Source organism: Pongo abelii, chromosome 16, assembly GCF_028885655.2.
Source record: "Pongo abelii isolate AG06213 chromosome 16, NHGRI_mPonAbe1-v2.0_pri, whole genome shotgun sequence".
In the NCBI taxonomy this organism is placed as follows: Eukaryota; Metazoa; Chordata; class Mammalia; order Primates; family Hominidae; genus Pongo; species Pongo abelii.
The window spans coordinates 72,782,896-72,801,109 of record NC_072001.2 but is presented as its reverse complement, the minus strand read 5'-3'; the positions used below and the strand labels follow the sequence as shown (position 1 = coordinate 72,801,109).

Here is an 18,214-nt window from a genome sequence, read left to right as displayed (position 1 = left end):
TGCCAAAGCTCTACCAAATGGAGGGGCATATTCACCATCACAGGGACAACGGTGAGAGGGCATACTTGCAGCCTGGATCTCAGGTCATGACAGAGCAACTGCATCCGTATGAAAGGATGAAGCTGAGAAGAGAGGCAAAGCTCATTCTCTGGAGCTACCTCCATTCCTGCAGAGCTACCAACCAATCCAAAAGCACTCACCAGGTTTATACTCTGTGCCCACCCCTTTGCAAGATGCCATGGGGCTCTAGGATGAGAGAAACATGTCTGCCACATCAAGAACTCAGTATCTTGTGAGGAAGAGATGGTGTTTGTGTCCTGCCCAGCTCTCAGACTGTGTTTTAGCCCCATTAAAGAGGAGCTCTTAGCATGAGACACCTTGCAATGCTTTGTGCAGTTTTGGTGTCCAGTGGCAAAAGTGACACCGAGCTGCAGAGAGCTGCAGCCCATATTCTACATCAGACCTATCCCCATCTGATATCCGTATCATGGTAACCTTCAGAAGCATCCAGAGGAAGTGCCCTCAATACGGACAACGGTGCTCTAGGTTGGGTATGGCCGACACCTGCCAAGGGAGGCCCCCTGAAGCAGCATTAGGTGCACAGCGCATGGACAGGTGGGAGATAGGGCAGGAGAGCGAGAACTGGATAGGCCCATGTGGTGACTGCAGCATGAGGCGGCATTTGGGGGGAATCTCAGAGGCAATTGAGAAGACTTTCCTGGTGGTCCTGCTTGAGCTGCTGGAGAGACAAATAGGGTGTGTTTGTGCTATGTGGGGGCCTCCCCTGCAGACACAGTCTGGAGAGCACCCAGGACACTGGGATCACACACTATATTTTTTCTTGGTGGACCGCCTGCATCCCAGCCACCTGCTGGCTTATTTAAAAAGCAGATTCCTGGGCTCCACCCCAGACCAACTGCATCAGAAGCTTCGAGTAGTGAAAATAAGCAACCCGCACTTTAAACAAATCCCAAAGGGGGCTTCATAACTAGACCCACATTTCTGAAGCACTGCCTTCTCCTGACTTACTGGGACCTCGGAGGAAAGTATCATCAGGCTCATTATCCAGACGAGGAAACCAAAGTTCAGAGAGGTTAAGTCACTGGCCTGATGTCTTACAGCTACTAAGTTGCTGAGTTGGCATTTAAAGCCAGGTCTTTTGAGTCCACCGCAGGTGTTCTTTCTATCACTCTCCTTCTCTCAAAGAGGGAAGAGATCACTGGGGGGCTTGAGAAGCAAAGTCTCAAGGGACCACCTGGCAGCGCCTCAACCTGGGCTGGCCTGGGAAGCTGAGCAGGATCTAGAGGGGAAGGCAAAGGAATCGAGGGCTTCCATTTCCCAGGTGTCTATGGCATTGAGCATGGCACTGTCACCACACACACATGCAGTCTCATTTTATCCTTGCTTCAGCCCTAGAGGCTGAATGTTACTGTTCCCATGTTGTGGGTGGGACAAGCGACACTCAGAAGGGTGACATCCCCTTTTGTGAATGTGTCCAGTGAGTGAAAGAACAGGGGTGGGAACTCAGTTACCCCTGGCTTGAAAGTCACATTGTTTTCTACTATAGCTGCAACTTTTCCTTTCTTACGAGCAGAAGCCACTCTTCAAATGAAGTCTGACACAGGATCCCAAGATGCCAGAGAGGTGAGACCGAAGCCAGCTGATGGACCTCCCCATCCCCATTGCTAACACCGAGGCTTCTTTCTCCACAACCACAGCCCACATCACCCATCTTCCAAGCAGAAAGGAAAATACACCTGCAGGGAGCTGGGAAGTGGGCCACCAGGATAAGGCAACAGCAGGAGGGCTCCAGCTGGGGTGGGCCAGACCCCGAGGCCCTCCCCGACACTCCAAATGATGCAGAATCAGCTTGGAGAGAGGGATCCCTGTTTCCCCAGGTGGCCCCACAATCAGGATGACTGCTTCAGGAATGCTTCCATCTTTGGGGCTTGAGTCTAGTCATGCCAGCCTGCCCCCTGCCAAGTCTCTAAAGAAATCAGGCAATGGTTCTGACAAGTTTTGAAAGGCTTCCATTGCTCTGTGAAACATTCTTGTGCAAGTACCTTTAGGAAGGAGTCGCATGCGGTAGGTTTCTCAAATGTCTTCTCCTCCTCTGTCAAAGGAAGGAGGGAAGGGGAGAGGCCAAATAGAGTGGTGCATAAGGTGTGTGCTAACTTTGAAAAAAAGGAAAAAAAAAATCACAGCTTTCCACCTTCCTGCAGCTGCTTCACGCCGAGGCTGCCCGGTTCTCTTCTGCCTGCCTGCTCTTTCCTTCTCAACATCTGGAGATCCAGAAGTTTTCCTTCCTCCCAAGATGCCACTTTCTGAAGCCAAGGCCAATGGTATGGCAATCATGACCCCCACATCATCACAGCTGCCTAAGTACGGGCTCCCCTTCTGCTCCAGGTACGGGCTCCCCTTCTGCTCCCACCACAACCAAAAGGATCAACATTCAAAAAGGAGCAGTGTCTAATGCTCATTTATTGCCAATGTCATTCTTTTCATTCCTAATCCACCCCAACCTGGGAGCTGTGGCAGCCTGGCCTGGAGGAGAAGTCTCCAGGCGTCAAGATGTGCCCGGAGCCCCTCAGCACAGCCTCTCTGGGTGTCTTTCTGCTCCAGCTATGGCCCAGCAATGAGGACTGAAGACTATGGCACAGACAGCCCCTGAGGCAGCCCTGGCCTTCACCAGGCTATAAACGCTCTCTCTATTGCCCTCCCAGTAGCGGACCAAAGGTGAACCTGGATGTGACCCTGCAGAGCATGAGGGAGAACTGAGCTGGTGCAGCCTGTCCCCAGGGAGGCCCTGTGGCCAGCGTGCCTGGCTCCCCTCCCTGCCCCATGCCCTCCCACAGGCCCAGCCTTGGCCACTTGCAGCATTCAAGAATGCACGAGCCAATCCCTTGTGGCAAAGGGGAGGAAGTAGAGCCAGGGACAGATTGTTATAAATAGGCGTGTCTGACTGAGAAGGTCACCGGCCAGGGCAAAACATGCCAGAAATTCTACAAGAGAGAGACAGACATAAATTATCTGAGCATCTCACAACCTCTCTCTTTCTCGGGGTGGAGAACAGGAGTGAGTTCCAAGACAGGGCAAGGGTAAGGAGGTGGCCACAGACATCCAGCCAGCAGCTGAAAAGGCTCTTCTATCGAAGAGGCACTTGTACATTGCATCTAGTTCTTAAAGAGGCTGGCTTTTCTTGGCACTCACAAGAGACTGGGGAGAGCCCCAGCTGGAGAGCAGGAGGGTCAAAGAGGCATAGTGGGCCCCTCCCAGCCCTTCTCTCTTTTCTAGCCCGTCTGCTCCTCAGCCTTGTCCTGCACCTAGCCTAGTGTGTCTCAGCAGGGGGAGGTTTTGTCCTCTGTCCTTTCCCAGGGGACATTTGGCAATGTCAAGAGACATTTTGGTTTCTCTGGACAATCAGGAGCAGGTGCTACTGGCATCTAGAGGGCAGAGGCCAGGGCTGCTGCTAAACATCCTACAATACAGAGGATATTCCCCCACCACAAAGAACTATCTGGCCCCAATTGTTAACAATGCCAAGGTGAGAAACCCTGGCCTAGCCTCTCTCAGGAACCCACTCCACCTCCAGACACCCTCCTCCTTCCCATTCATTTCCAAGGGCCCTGTCGAGGCAGCCGGAGCACACAAGTACTCATAGCTACGCAAATAGCAACTCCTTATTTGCTATGTTTGCTCAGCCAATATTGACTTTGCAGCCTAACACTGGTGCTATTGAGCCGGGGTTATTCTCAATATTGTTTGAGCAGCATTAGAACAGCCTGTGATAACCGGCAGCAGAACAGGAAGCTGCGCCTCCCTCCTCAGTCCCCCCTGCCCCCCACCGCACCCCCTCCGTGGGACGCTCCTGTAAAGACAGAGGAACCTGTGTGCTCATGGAGTCAAGCGGACCTAATGCCCGCTCCTCCACTGAGCAAACACGCCGAGGTTAGAGAGGGAGCGTGCTCTCTGGCTAAGTCAACACTCCAGGGAAGTTGGAGCAACTGAAAAAGGTTACTTGGGGAGGCTGTCCTTTGGGGTGGGGCCAGTGAAAGATGATGGTGAGGCAGTTCCAGGCTATCAGCCAAACCCTGCGGTTGGGCTATGCAGGGAAAGGCCTGCAGGGACTGGAGCTCAGGGGCTCCAGGTGCCCAAGCAGAGAGATGGTGACTCCATCCATCAGTCAAGTACCCAGTAGGTGGGGGTCTAGTAGGGTCCAGTCGCTTACTCATTGGGACCAGAAGCTTAGAGTAGGAGGACCCTGTGGATAAGCTAACGTGTTCATGAGGAAGACCTAGAAAACTAGCCTCTGCCTTGGAGCTTGTCTCACCAGCGCTGGGTGTGAGTTCACAACTGAGCACAACCCGCTCTGCAGGAAAGCACTCTCCCTGCCCACTGGGCTAAGGTCCCTTTAACAGATGCCAACATTGACTCTGCCACCATGAAACAGAGTGGGCCCTAAAGCGTAGCCCGGGAGAGGGACTGCAGTGACCTCCATTCACGTCCGGTGTGAGGATGGGTGGCAGGGTCTTTCTGAGTGTCTTCTCGGAGGGACAGAGGGAACAGGGGAGAGAAACGAGTGGCCAGGCCTGCACAAGCCCCTTGGGCAAGCAATAGAAGAGGAAGTCACATCTCTTGCATCCCAGAGCTCACAGTCCAGAGGGAGAACCTGGAGGCACAGAAATGAAACCGTGCAACCAGCGTGGAATCAAGGCTCCCGTGTGAGTCTAAGGGGAGTCATGAGCACAGTCGTGCACAACCTTCCCAACCACTCCCTGCAGCCCTGCAGTGAGACCAGACAAGCCACGGAAAATTCCGAGACGAGAAATCCACATGGAGTAATTGGGGCGGCTTTTCCTTGCCCACAAGTACAGCAAATGTAGGCTTAGCAGTACATTTGGATCTGGGCCCATGCTGTGTCTCCAGGTCAATATTAAACAAGTTGCCAGGATCATCAAGGGGGCATTCTAAAAATTAGCTCTAGCCAGCCCTAGTGGCCTGGGAGTACCAAAATGGTCATTTGCTAAAATTGGCCATTAACATTTTCTACTAACTGCTCTCTCCAAAGACTTGGAAAACGAGGGGGAAACTCCTTGGAAATCAAGTATTATGTAGACCCTTATGGCAACCTGGACTCCAACCTTCAGAAGCTATTCATTTTTAAAAATACATGGTGGGCATTTTCTACACGTGGTTGAGTATTTTATCCAACAGCCAAGTCATTCCAGTTTTCCCCAGAGCAGACATGTTAGCCAATGTGCTGCCTGCTCAGTCAGTGCCTCCTTTTCTGACCACCCACAGGAATGGTCCCTGCCGCCATGTTTATCCACATTCATGTACCTCTTCCTGGCTGCAGCTGTTGGTTCGCGATGGACTCCTGACTGAGGGGAGGCACCCCATTGGCTAGCCATTGACCAATCAGATTCTGTCTCCTGGGTCTCTGGACTTAGATTCTTGGTATTGGGCCCATAACCTGAGAGATCATGTCCAAGTTTAAGTGAACAAGTTAAAACCTAGAAAAGGCAGAACAACCGGGTGTGGTGGCTCATGCCTGCAGTCCCAGCACTTTGGGAGGCCCAGGCGGGTGGATCACCTGAGGTCGGCAGTTCGAGACCAGCCTTACCAGCATGGAGAAACCCCGTCTCTACTAAAAATACAAAATTAGCCGGGCATGGTACCGCATGCCTCTAATCCCAGCTACTCGGGAGGCTGAGGCAGGAGAATCGCTTGGAACCCACGAGGCAGAGGTTGTGCTGAGCCAAGATTGTGCCATTGCACTCCAGCCTGGGCAACAAGAGCAAAACTCTGTCAAAAAAAAAAAAAAAAAAGAGAGAGAGAGAAGGAAGGAAGGAAGGAAAGAAGGAAGGAGAAAAAGAAAAGGCAGAACAGAGAAAGCCAGTCTGCAGAGAAAAGAATGAAACAAAGCTACTGAGATAGGCTGAGATGAAACAAACAAACAAACAAACAAAAAAAAACAAAAACACCCAGAGAAACACAGGCAAGAAGCTAGGAGAGTCTCTGATAACTTTCCAGTAGTTCCACCTTGAGCCTCTCACGGGTCTAGTTGTCATCCCTGCCCTTGAATTCGGTGAGATTCCTCATAGCCTTCCAACAAAATCATTGTTATTACTGAGAGTTAAATTTATAATACTTCTATTTCTTGCAACCAAACAATTATTGACCAAGACCCCTATTAAGACATCACCTATGTGCTGCACTGCACTTGTTCAATACTGAGGATCTCACCTCTTCTTCTTCTTCTTGCTCACCTTTAGGTCTAACTGGACCTCCTTTCTCTCCTGGTATTCCTCTGTCTTCATTTTTTTAGTGCTTCCTTTCAGGGTCTCAGGTAATAATAACCAGCAGTGTGCCCCAGTGATCAGCAGATGAGTGAGCTGTGTAACCTAGACACCATGTTCCACTTAATGGTTTGTTTGCTCAGCCTACTTCAAAGGAGGCTGTTAGCCTATAAGTCAATAATTAGTCATTCAACAAATATCCATCAAGCTATGGCCCAACCCCAGCAAAGATATGTTGAAAAAAAAAAAAAAACTTTTGAAGAGCAAATATAAGCCTTTATATACGGTTGACTTAGCCGTTTCTATTTTCCTTTCACAACAGAGAGGCAATGTTGATGTGCTACCAGTCCTAATGCAGCTAGAAGTTATCTGTTACACCAATGACCCCATCAAAAAGAGAACTGTTAACACAGGCCCAGTTTTTACTTTGCTTGTAGTGGTAGGGTATTAGCTAATTGTTGCCCATTAAGAGGAACAAATAATCCCCAGTGAGTCCCAAAAAGAAGTGGAAGTGGAGCTGAACCACCTGTAAGATCAGGGCTTCTCTTAGCTGCTCACAGCTGCCTGACCCAGTCACAGAAGAAGACGTAGAGGGGATTCATTCCATCTTACTTTTATTGGGTTTTCTTTTATTATGCGAAATGAATCTCAAGAAAACATCTCTCATCCCCCCAAACTCTATCATTGTTCTACTCCTCAATTTTAGTATTACTACTGTAATGATAAGATTATAGCTACTACATAATAAGATTAAACCTTGAAAACCATCTAACAAATCACCCATAAGCTTACCCCCATCATGCAATCGTCTTCTCTCTTTTCTCTCTTTTTTTTTTTTTTTTTTTTCTGCACATTACCTCCCAAAGGTAGAATTTTCACAAACATGACCCTAGCATGCATGTCAGGTTGCAATTTGCCGTTTGATCCTGCCTGCCATTTTTTCATGTGTAAGCAATATTTTCTAGGCTCATGTTTCCCACTCATGACCTTCAACCCCTTCTAAAGCTCTACCCAATTATGACTCAAGGAATTCCCATTTTTCCCTCCTCTATTCTCCAGCTCTCCTTTGGCGTGCCACTTGCAGAGCTGCCTGGGAGGTGCCTCACTGCTGTCCACAGGGCCCACTGACAAACCAGGCAGTCGCCTTTCCCCAGGCATGGCCACCCCTGTGGCACGCTGCCACTTCTGTGTGAGTGTTCCGCCCATGCCCATCACCCGTCACACACTCTGCTGGGCACCACACACTGCCCCTCCAGGTACTGATGTTTCCTCAGAGTGCTCTTGGCCTTTGCAGGGACCATAGCTCTCATTTACCTCCTTGAACACCCAGCACCTAACACGGAACATAACACATAGCAGATGCTAAAAAATATTGGATGAAAAAATGAGTGAATAAATAAACTAATGCTTTGTGGATGGACAAAGGAGCCATAAGGTCCCCTGGCCTCCTCTTTCTGCACATGCTTCTCCTTCTCCCACGGCGCTCTGCCACCCTTGCCAATGTATATGCTTTGAGGACTCATTCCCTAAACATCCACCTCAGGGCCTACAACCTGCACACACAAGAAGGGCCAGGCTGCAGGGACTGGGAGTTGGTTCAGTTTATGTTGTCTTGAATCAGAGAAAGGAGCATCCCAGGACTTTTCCCACCGTCAGCTGTTCCCTCCCACTCTTTCCTGTCTGAGCTCTGGCTCTCCTCCCCATCTCGCCATGAATTCTTCCCATCACATCGGGGCATCTCCCTTCTCTTGCTCACTTAAAATAAGTAGTGAGCACCTGCTGTGTCTCAGATGCAGACACATCAGAGGAATCACTGTCCTCAAGGAGCTCACAGTCCGGCAGGTCACTGAGATGAAAATAAATGCAGTAATAGGATCTTACGGAGGAGAAGGCTGAGAAGCCTCGCCACAGAGCATGAATGGCATCTCCAGCTGTGCACATGAGTAGTTTACGTGCCATGTGGGCTGAGGTCCCTCAGTGGCCTGCAGTGGGGTCTGATGTTCTAGTTTCAAGGTGTCCCTTTGGGTTAAGCATTGCCCTCTTCTTGCTACTGCTTTCAAAGGTGAATCCCCAACTTCACATCCCTCAGACTCTAGGATATGAAGCTTTCCACCATCTCCGGAAGGGTTAGGGTTGCACTAGAGCATAAGCTTGCTGGCAGCTGGGGAAGGAGTATTATTGTGAGGAAGACATAGGAAGACAGCGTGGAGGCTCCAATGACCCACTTCCCCATGGTGAAGGTCAGCTTTTAAGAGGGTGAACCAGAGGCAATGGCTGACAAACCCAGGTCATCTTACGACTTTATGCCCTGAAAGATGTCAGAAGCCTCATTCCTGAACCATCAACAGAACTTCGAACCTGTAAGGGAACCTAGAGCTCTCTATGTTTGGACCTGCTCAGTTTTACAGCTAGGGAAACTGAGCCCAAAGAAAAAGAAAAAATGAGTGGGTCTCTCCCTTAAGATTCCCTTAATTGTGCATTGATTCCTATTTTGCAAAATGACACTGGAACATGTATACCTCCCTTGATCAAATAATTCCACTTTGAGAATCTATCTAAGGAAATAATCCTAAGTACAGAAAAAGCTTTGGGCACAAAGAGAGGTTCATGATAGCATCGTTCAAACAAAAAGTGCAAAATGAAGAGGGAACAGGCCAAGTAATTCTCCTCGGTGGGAAACAAGCTGCAGTCTCTCCACTAAAAATTATAACTCAGTCCAACTTTTTAATAAGTGGGAAAATTCTAGTATGATATTAGAGTGGGAGTTGATGCAAGTTTTTACGTGAGCCTATGTGAAAAAAGCAACTGCATAGAACCGAGAGTGAAAAGAAAAAAGTTGGTTTTCCTGTGTGTTCTACTTGTTCTTTGTGTATTTTTAAGCAGCTATTATAGGTAGTGAGGTTATAAAAGAATATCCTGAAAGAGACTTTCATATTGGAAAAAACTAAAATTCTGTTTTTTAAATTTTATTTTTGTGTGTGTGTGTGTGTATGACAGGGTCTCTCTCTCTGTTGCCCAGATTGGAGGGCAGTGGCACAATCACAGCTCACGATAGCTTCCAACTCCTGGGTTCAAACAATCCTGCCACCTCAGCCTCCCAAGTAGCTGGGACTATAGGCACATGCCACCATGCCCAGCTAATTTTTTTTAATAAGAGACAAGATCTCACTATGTTGCCTAGGCTGGTCTCAAACTCCTGGCCTCAAGTGATCCTCCCACCTCGGCTTCCCAAAGTGTTGGGATTATAGGCATGAGCCACCACACTCCATCAAAAATTTGATTTTTAAGTGATGATATTGAGGAGCCAACTTACCAGGAAAGGAAAGGTAGTTGCTAGCAGCTGGTGCAGCCTGTCACAATTAGTACGAAGGCCGCTATCAGAGCCACTCTTTCCTCAAATGATCCCTTAGGACTTCTGCTAGACCACCAAGTATTCACTGGGATATAATCACCCCAAAAGATTTACTAAGCATTTACTGGCACTAACAGTGGCAGGCACTGTTTTGGTTGCTGGGGATACAGAAGTAAACAAGGCAGATGGGGTCCCTGCTCTTACGGAGCACACAGTTTAGTGAGGGAGGCATTAAATGATTCTGACCATAATTATCATGAACTATGACAGAACTACAAGGAGTCCCCTATCAACTGGGATTGGGTTTGGTTGCAGAACAGAAATCCACTATAGTGATGAAAACAAATGAAGGCTTTATCTCTTCCATAAAACAAGTCTAGAAATGGGCAGCCCAGGGTGGAAACGATGGCTCCCACAAAGTCCTCAGGGTTTCCTATCTTTCTGCGTTCATATCCTTAGCACAAAAGCCCAAAATAGGTGCTGTGGCTCCAGCCATCACATTTGTGTTCTGGGTAGAATGAAGGAAAGGTCAAAAGAAGAAAATGCAAAGAGAAAAAAAGGAGTTGACTCCTTCTCAATTTCCGGGAAGGCTTACTCAGCAACGTCTTCGCTGCCAGGAAGGCTGTGAAATGTGGTCTTTTAACTGTACATGTTTCTTCCTCGTTAAATCAGGAGTTGTTACAAAAGAAGAAGGTAATCATGGATGTCATGAAGGAACCAGAAATCTCTGCCCCAGATGATGTAAGAATGAAGCACAGGGGGATTGATTCAACCAAGTCAAGGTTGGGAGTCATGGCTGTAAGAGCTCAGCTGAGGCCCGAAGGCTACATGAGATCCAGACAAGCAGAGGGGTTGGGAAGAATTCTAGGCAGAGGACAACTCTGATGTGAGCTCAACAGGGCAGCAGAGAGAGCTGTGGAGTGGGTCAGGAGACCTGGCTATAAGTCTGGGCTCTGCAGGAACATCATATTCCTTTCAGAGCTTCTCCAGCTGTAAAGTGAGAACTCTGCACTCAGATCCTGTGAAATATTTATTAGGACCTCTGCTAGGCTATGCTGGGGCAGGGAGAGGGCACGGCACTTTATGCCACAGCCCCATTCTCTTAGGGCTTACAGACAAGATGGAGAGAGGAAACTCATACTGTTTGGAAGCTGTAAGGAGAGAACCGGATCAGGCACAGAAACCAAGCCCCCATGGAGGGTTCAGAGTTCATATCTGGACACCATCAGGGTCAGACATGGCCTTGCATCCACCTGGGATGTTCCACTGCTGGGCCAGCATTCTCCCTGCAGGCACAGAGGAAATGGTTGCACACATCCCTGAAGGCCTCTCCTTGGATGTGACTCTTGATGAAGCCACATTGTGAGGCTGCGATGGTGGTGGGGGAATGGGGGGAACCACAACTTACCAAGCACGTTCTGCATGTTCATTTTCACAACTGCTCCATCAGATAGGCAGTCATTATTCCCATTTCACAAATGAGGAAGCCAAGGCTCAGGAAGATAAAGTGACTTGTCCACATGATGATTCTGAGCGACTGTGAAATATTTATTAGGACCTCTGCTAGGCTATGCTGGGGCAGGGAGAGGGCACGGCACTTTACGCCACAGCCGCATTCTCTTAGGGCTTACAGACAAGATGGAGAGAGGAAACTCATACTGTTTGGAAGCTGCATGGATGAGAGGATGCTGAGGGGAGTCCTCAGAAAGCCCCAAAGCCTGTGACTACAGAACTTCAGCCAAGTGTCCCCTTGGGGCTCAGTTTCCTCACTGTAAAATGAAGTCACCTTAGCTGTGCTAATGACAGTTGTCACAGCTCCCATGCATCCAGCACCTACCACGCGCAGGTGCCTTCCCCTCCACATTGTTTCATCTCCACGACAACCCGGTACAGTCGGTCCCAAGTTTACAGACAAGGATTGGACCCCGAGTCCCTCTGTGGCTCTGACCACCGCCAGGGCCTGCCTCTTGAAGATCCAGAGAAGACCATTCTCTGTGCCAGGATGGACATTGCCCCCACTTCCCCTTGTCCTGGCCGGGCATCCAGAGCAGGGGCAGGCATGCAGACATGCCCCTGGCTAGTGGACCAGCAGCGGGAAGACACCAAAGGAAGCCTGTCACATTATTACTATTCAGGTCAAAACACCTCCCTGTGTTTAGACAAATTACATCCGTAATTAGTTGCCATCACAGTGGAACAAGCCCACTGTGGTTTCAAAATCACAGTGACTACTTTATTTAGCTACAGTGGTTGCAGCCAGGGACCACTGGGTTCTGCATCAAAGAAAATATCTGGGCTTTGGCTTTCCAAACTTCTCTCAGCCAGTCCCCTCCCAGCTCCACATGCACACCCCTGGCCTCCACCCTATGCCACAGTCTTAAGCCAGGGTCCCCACACCCATCCTTAAACTCTGAGTTCTAGAGTTTGTCCTTCCCTCTCTGTGCTTCCAAACCTACCCATCCTTTAAAGCCTAGCCTGGGGTCTCCTCCTCCAGGAAGGCCTCCCTGACTATCCCAGACCCACCAGCCTCTCTCACTTCTCCACCCGCATTGCTTTTCCACACATTGGCTCACTAGCTCTCATATGGGGGCTGGAAAGAGAGAAGAAAGGGAAGGTAGACTGTGGAATAGGAGAGAGAAAGATGTGCCACAACCCCAGCCTTGGCACTGCGTTCCTGTGCTCTAGGAAAGAGGGAACCAGCGAGAAGGGGAGGGAGGGCTGATAGAGCCAGGTCAGAGGATGCTGCCTGCTCTGGTGTGGGTCTTGGCAGAGCTGGAGCTCTATATTCCAGAGGATTGTGGAGGAGAGGCTGGAGGTGTGGCACTGGGCAAAACCAGGTTCTTTCATGCGAATCTGAGCTAAGAGTAATTGGCTATCAAAGACCCCTGATTGGCTTTGCAAAGCCAGGACTTCCAGAACATGGAGGGGCAAGGACACAGGGTTCACAAGGTGCTAGGACACATTCAGCAGCTCTCTCACCAAACATTAGAAGAAATGTTGGATTTTTCTTAAGAAAGCACAACTCCATATATTTCCGCTCAATAGACTTTTTAAACAGGAATCTAGTGATGACGTTGAGTATTCAGAGCTTAGGATCCTTGCTACTCTGAGAGATGGGTCCACAGTCAGCCTGGCCCATGGAGGCCAGGGACAGGCAGCCCAGAGCGGAGCGTCCCAAGAGAAGCTGATGTTCCCAAGAGATGTTTCCTTCTCTCCCCATTGCCTAGAAAGTGGCCTCTCCCACACTGCCATCTCTCAGGCTTTCAGGCCCAGGACTCCCAGTCCAGGCTCCAGGACAGACACCCCTAGAATGATGGGGTGATTTCAGAAATCAGGCATTCTGTTTTAGTCTCTGGGGCTGCCATAACAAAATACTGCAGAATACTGGGCAGCTGAAACAACAGAAATTTGTTTTTTTCCAATTCTGAAAGCTGGAAGTCCAAAATCAAGGTTCCAGTGGATTCCGTTTCTGGGGAGGTGCCTTTTCCTGGCCTGTATATGGGTGCCTCCTCACTGTGTTCTCACACGGCCTCTCCTTGCCACAAGCACACACGGATAGAGGGAGAGATTGCTACTTACAAAGGCACCAGTTCCATCAGGTCAGGGCCCGACCCTTATGGCTTTATTTAATGTTAATTATTCCCTTACAGGCCCCATCTCCAATTACAGTTACACTGGGGGTTAGGGCTTCAACATATGAATTTTGAGGGGACATAAACATTCAATCCATAACATTCCAACCCCTATCTTATCATAAACCCCTTCACAACCTTCCTGGTAGAGTAGCAGTCCAGGGACAAGATTATTATCCCATGCAACAGATGGGAAAACTGAGACCCCCGAGGAATGGGCCACTTTGCACCCACTTTGCAGATGAAGACATTGAGTCTCAGTGAAATTAGTTAACTTGCTCAGAGGTCATCTGCACAGTTTTCTGTTCAAGAGACCATGGTGGTCTGATGAAAAAGTTAATAAGAAAAATAATTAACGTTTACTAGGTACAAGTATATGAATAGGTGCAGATGTAAGTGAAGACTACTAAGAGGGAAAATCTAGAAATTAAAAAAGTACCACACATTCCAAAGCATATGAAAAGATTTGGGATCAGTCTGCATTTCTGAATTGCCTGTTCATAGATAGGTATAGGCATAAGGTTAGGTAGATAGACATAGAGATAGAAATAAATAAGAAATGTAGGGAAATCAAGGGTTAAAATAACTCAAGATCTTAAACTACTGGTTTGGAGTAACTACACATTTTATCCACTTACGTGCTGGCTATAAGATGCTTCTAAAGTAAGCTTCAGAGTCTAAAATCTAATAAACAAATAAATAGATCTCTTCACCTAGAAATGCTATTTCAATGTCTATTACAACTTAAATTAAAATGATAAATAATAACAATAAGTAGATATAAGTCGTAGATCACAAACTCAGGTTTGCAAGAAATGTCCCTTTCTTTCATTCCACTAATTACCCCAGTGCATGGTCTTGAACCCCCTTAGGGCTAAGTTCTGGGCCTCCACTCCATCAAAAATCTACTATCATTGCTGATGTCTGTTCATAAGAAAACATAGGGCCAAGTTTGAAAAAAACAGATTTTGAGAAGATAGAAACTGCATCTGAAAGAAAGACTTACTTAAAAAGCAGAGAAGAGGCAGATTCAGGGGCAGAGGCTGAGAGATGGGGCAAGTCTATCCTTTCTATATAAAATATTGAGTGCTGGAGTTGGGCTCAGCATCTGAACTTTGACACTCATGCAAAATTCTGTAACCAGAATTTCTGTGCAAAGCCACAGGGAAACTGAAATTTAGAAAACAAATCCTTAGTCCTATGGCAAATTAGTCATTCAGTGAATTGATCATTTGGCAAATTGGCTTTTAGCAAATTGATTTTGGGTGTTTAGGCCGGCTTCCGGAAGGCTATCCACTAGCCAGTGAAGTGTGAGGAGCCTGATGGGTGGGAACACTTCCCAGAGCAGGCCTCTCTCAGTTGCCAGTCAGGAGGGGGGCCTTCAGGCTCAGTGGAGCCCCAGGAGGGTTCATAGGAAGCACCCTTTGCCCACAGTCAGTTGTCAGGAAGTCCTACAGAGTGTGACTTCCACGGCTGTGCAGAAGCAGAGCTAACACATGTTCTATTCCAGGGGCTACGTTAGGATCTTTCCATTTAATAATTTGTACAAAAAACTGAAGCTCAGAAGCAAGAGACAGCTCCCTTCTAATCCATACAAGTAGAGGGTAGCAGGCCATAATCTGCCTGACTGCAGAGGTCATGGAACTTACCCCCATCACGTTGCCTCGAGCACACACCAATAGCTGCTGTTTCTATTAGGCTCTACGGCTGGCTATGCCCAGGAGGTATCCCTTTGGAGTTTAACAAACATCCTGAATATGAGATTATAAAGCCAACTGTACAAGTGAGGAAACGGAGGCTCAGAGAGTTGATGTGCAGATTCTGCAGGTAGCCCTCATCAACAGATTCCTGTGTATCTTCCCAGAATAAAAAAATGGAGCCTCTCCTGAGATAAATGTGCTTAAGCTTTTAAAAGAAATTCATAAATGGATTTGGATTCATACTAACACATTCTTCTCTGGACCTTGCTTTTTTCATTTATTAAACCATAATAAATACTTAAATTTTTTTAACAACTGTAATACATTCTATAGTATGAAAGTACCATAATATATTTAGTACATATCAGTAATATAATGCTTAATTGTTATTAATATAAACATTATGTATTGATCCTATTGTATAACCACTTTTACTGAGGAATATTTCAGTTGTTTCTAGATTTTTGCTATTGCGTTAGGTTTTCTATAACGTTTCCAAAGAATATATACCAAAGATTTTGTGAATCTCTAAATTTACTAATACCAGCATGGTGTGGTTTGAATGTCCCTCCAAAACTCTCACTGAAATTTAAATGCCATCATGACAGTGTTAAAAGGTGGGATAATTAAGCGGTGATTAATTCAGGAGGCCTTCACCCTCATGAGTGGATTAATGTTATTATCATAAGAAAGGGTTCATTGTTGCAAGTGTGGGTTGTTATAAAAGTGAGTTCAGCTCTCTTTTGCTCTCCTAGGCTTTTGTGCCCTTCTGCCTTCTACCATGAGATGACACAGCAAGAAGGCCCTTGCAAGATGCCAACCCCTCAACCTTGGCCTTCCCAGTCTCCTGAACTGTAATGAATAAATTTATTTTCTTTATAAATTACCCAGTCTGTGGTATTCTGTCATAGCAGCAGAAAATGGACTAAGACATAGTATAACACATAACTTATCTCATATGGTAAAATATATATATATTTTATTTCAGGTATATATATATATATATATATACCTGAAAATTATGACCAGGCACTGTGGCTCACACCTGTAATCCCAGCACCTTGGGAGGCCAAGGCAGGTGGATCACCTGAGTTCAGGAGTTAAAGACCAGCCTGGCCAACATGGTGAAACCCCATCTCTACTAAAAATACAAAAATTAGTCAGGGTTGTGTTGTGCACCTGTAATCCCAGCTACTCAGGAAGCTGAGGCAGGAGAATTCGCTTGAACCTGAGAGAGATGGAGGCTGCAGTGAGCTGAGACTGCCCCACTACACTCCAGCCTGGATGACAGAGTGACACTCCATCTCAAAAAAAAAAAAAAAAAGAAAAGCTTAAGTTACCTCAAGTTTCTATTTTCTGGCTTAAAAATCTTCACTTTCTTATTCTCCATGGCCTCCTCCTCCACACTGCTACCCACAACCCCAGCAGTTGGCTTTCTTGGTTATCATTTCATGAGCTTGAACACCTGAGGGCAAATTGGGATGAGATACTGGTCAATGGACAAGACCCTTCCCAGGCGAAATCTCATTCCCTTTTATGAGCCTCAAACACCAACAATTCACATTCCACTTCAGCCAATTTACAAATGGTGGCATGCAATAGATCTTGAAGTCATTTATGGGTAGTTAAACCTCAAAGCTTAATCTGAAAAATCCAACCATCGCCTGTACCCCAAAATCTTCTGCCAGGCTGCCCAAATCTGAACATCTGCAGATGCCTGCTGACAGATGGCGTGCACCTGTACAGGGACTTGCACTAGAACCATGCCCACCTTAGCCCTCCATGTTGGCTGTGGCCCAGAAGGCTAGTGGGATCATTGACAAAGACACTCATGTTTGAAGAGGCACCATCCCATTTTTTATCCACTTATTTTTTTTCAGACAGACCACACACTCCCCAAGGCTTCCTCCTATACTGATGTTTTGTGGTCCTGAAACTCAGAGTCGTTTGGGCTACAACCTTTATGAGGTGTAATAGAATAGAATTAAGACAAGAAACTGGCAAATTCTTACTGCGGCAAACCACTCAGCAGGCAGTTCGATGGAAGGAAGGATAAGCTAGGAATGCACTTTGATGGCTATCCCTCTGAGTGTACCTGTCACACCTCAGAAGCATGCTTTAGAAGAGGGAGAGAGTAGGACAGAGCCCAGCAAGGTGAGCACCATCTGAGTAACTGCATGGACCCCAGAAACACCCCCACTGTGAGCCAATGACCCAGGCAACTACTCCTCACACCTGAGGCCAAACTTCCCCATCCCCTTCTTGGAAACATATGATAGCTCTGAGGACACAGGAAGGAAGAAAACACCTTTCTTCTTCCCTTCAAGGAGCCCACAGTTCAGAGACAGGCAAAGACAAAGTAGAGATCCAGACAATGCTGAGACAGAGGGGCTAGTGTTGGGGTGGGCAAAGGGGATGGAGTGAGTGGTTGATTGGTCTGGAAGTCCCCTGAAACTGCAAGCGTGATGATAGAGCAGACCAAAGCTGCTAGCTCCTGTCCTCTTCACCCAGCCTGGCACATAAAGAATAAGTCCAGTAGGGCCTCCATGTGTGAGGGCCTGCGGTATCAGGGATTTGTAGATTTCTGAAAATTTGCCTTTCTCTGTGCTTACTGTTTTGTTGCCTGGTGTGTTCACCTTCTCTGATTAGTGATAAAGCTCCCATTATGCAAATGGCGGAGTGCTTGTCTTTGGGAACAGTGAGGGGGGTGGTGGCATGCTGAGGGGCTTCTTTCCATTCCCCAGCCAGGCTCAGGGACAGAACCTCACCATGAGCACCATGATGGGTGAAAGGGTTAATGAGGAAGTTGCAACAGGCTGAATCCCCAGAACCTTTAGGGAGGGAAGAAGAGCAGTCAGGGATGCCCACCTGGACATGGGGTTTAAGCAGACTCCTGGGCTTCTCCCCAACTCTCCTCCAGACCAGAGCTGTCTTATTTTATTAACAATTCAGAAACAGTGGCTACAACAGACACTCTTCACATCACCAGAAGCCTGGTACCTAATAACTGAGGGGCGTATGAGTGGCACAGAGGTCACTGTACCCACTAGATCTGATACACCTGAGTCAGATAACTGCCCGATGAGGTCAGTGATCATGAATTGATGTCAGTGGAAGAAGGGGAGGAGGACATTCTCTCATGACTCTCACTTTATCTTCACCGAGCATAAAGGGTAGGTATTAAGAGTCCCCTATTACAGATAGGGAAGTTGAGTCTCGGTAAGGTTAAGC

The 18,214-nt window shown here is 47.5% G+C and overlaps 1 long non-coding RNA gene across 1 annotated transcript in view; it reads right to left on the bottom strand.

Annotated features, from left to right (window-relative positions):
- Positions 1-6,360, bottom strand: part of LOC112129099 (uncharacterized) — a 114,085-nt gene extending 107,725 nt beyond the window's left edge. Inside the window, exon 1 of the long non-coding RNA XR_008513671.1 lies at positions 6,247-6,360. This is a non-coding gene — a long non-coding RNA (uncharacterized LOC112129099). The remainder of the gene's footprint in view (positions 1-6,246) is intronic.
- Between the last annotated feature and the right edge of the window lie 11,854 nt (positions 6,361-18,214).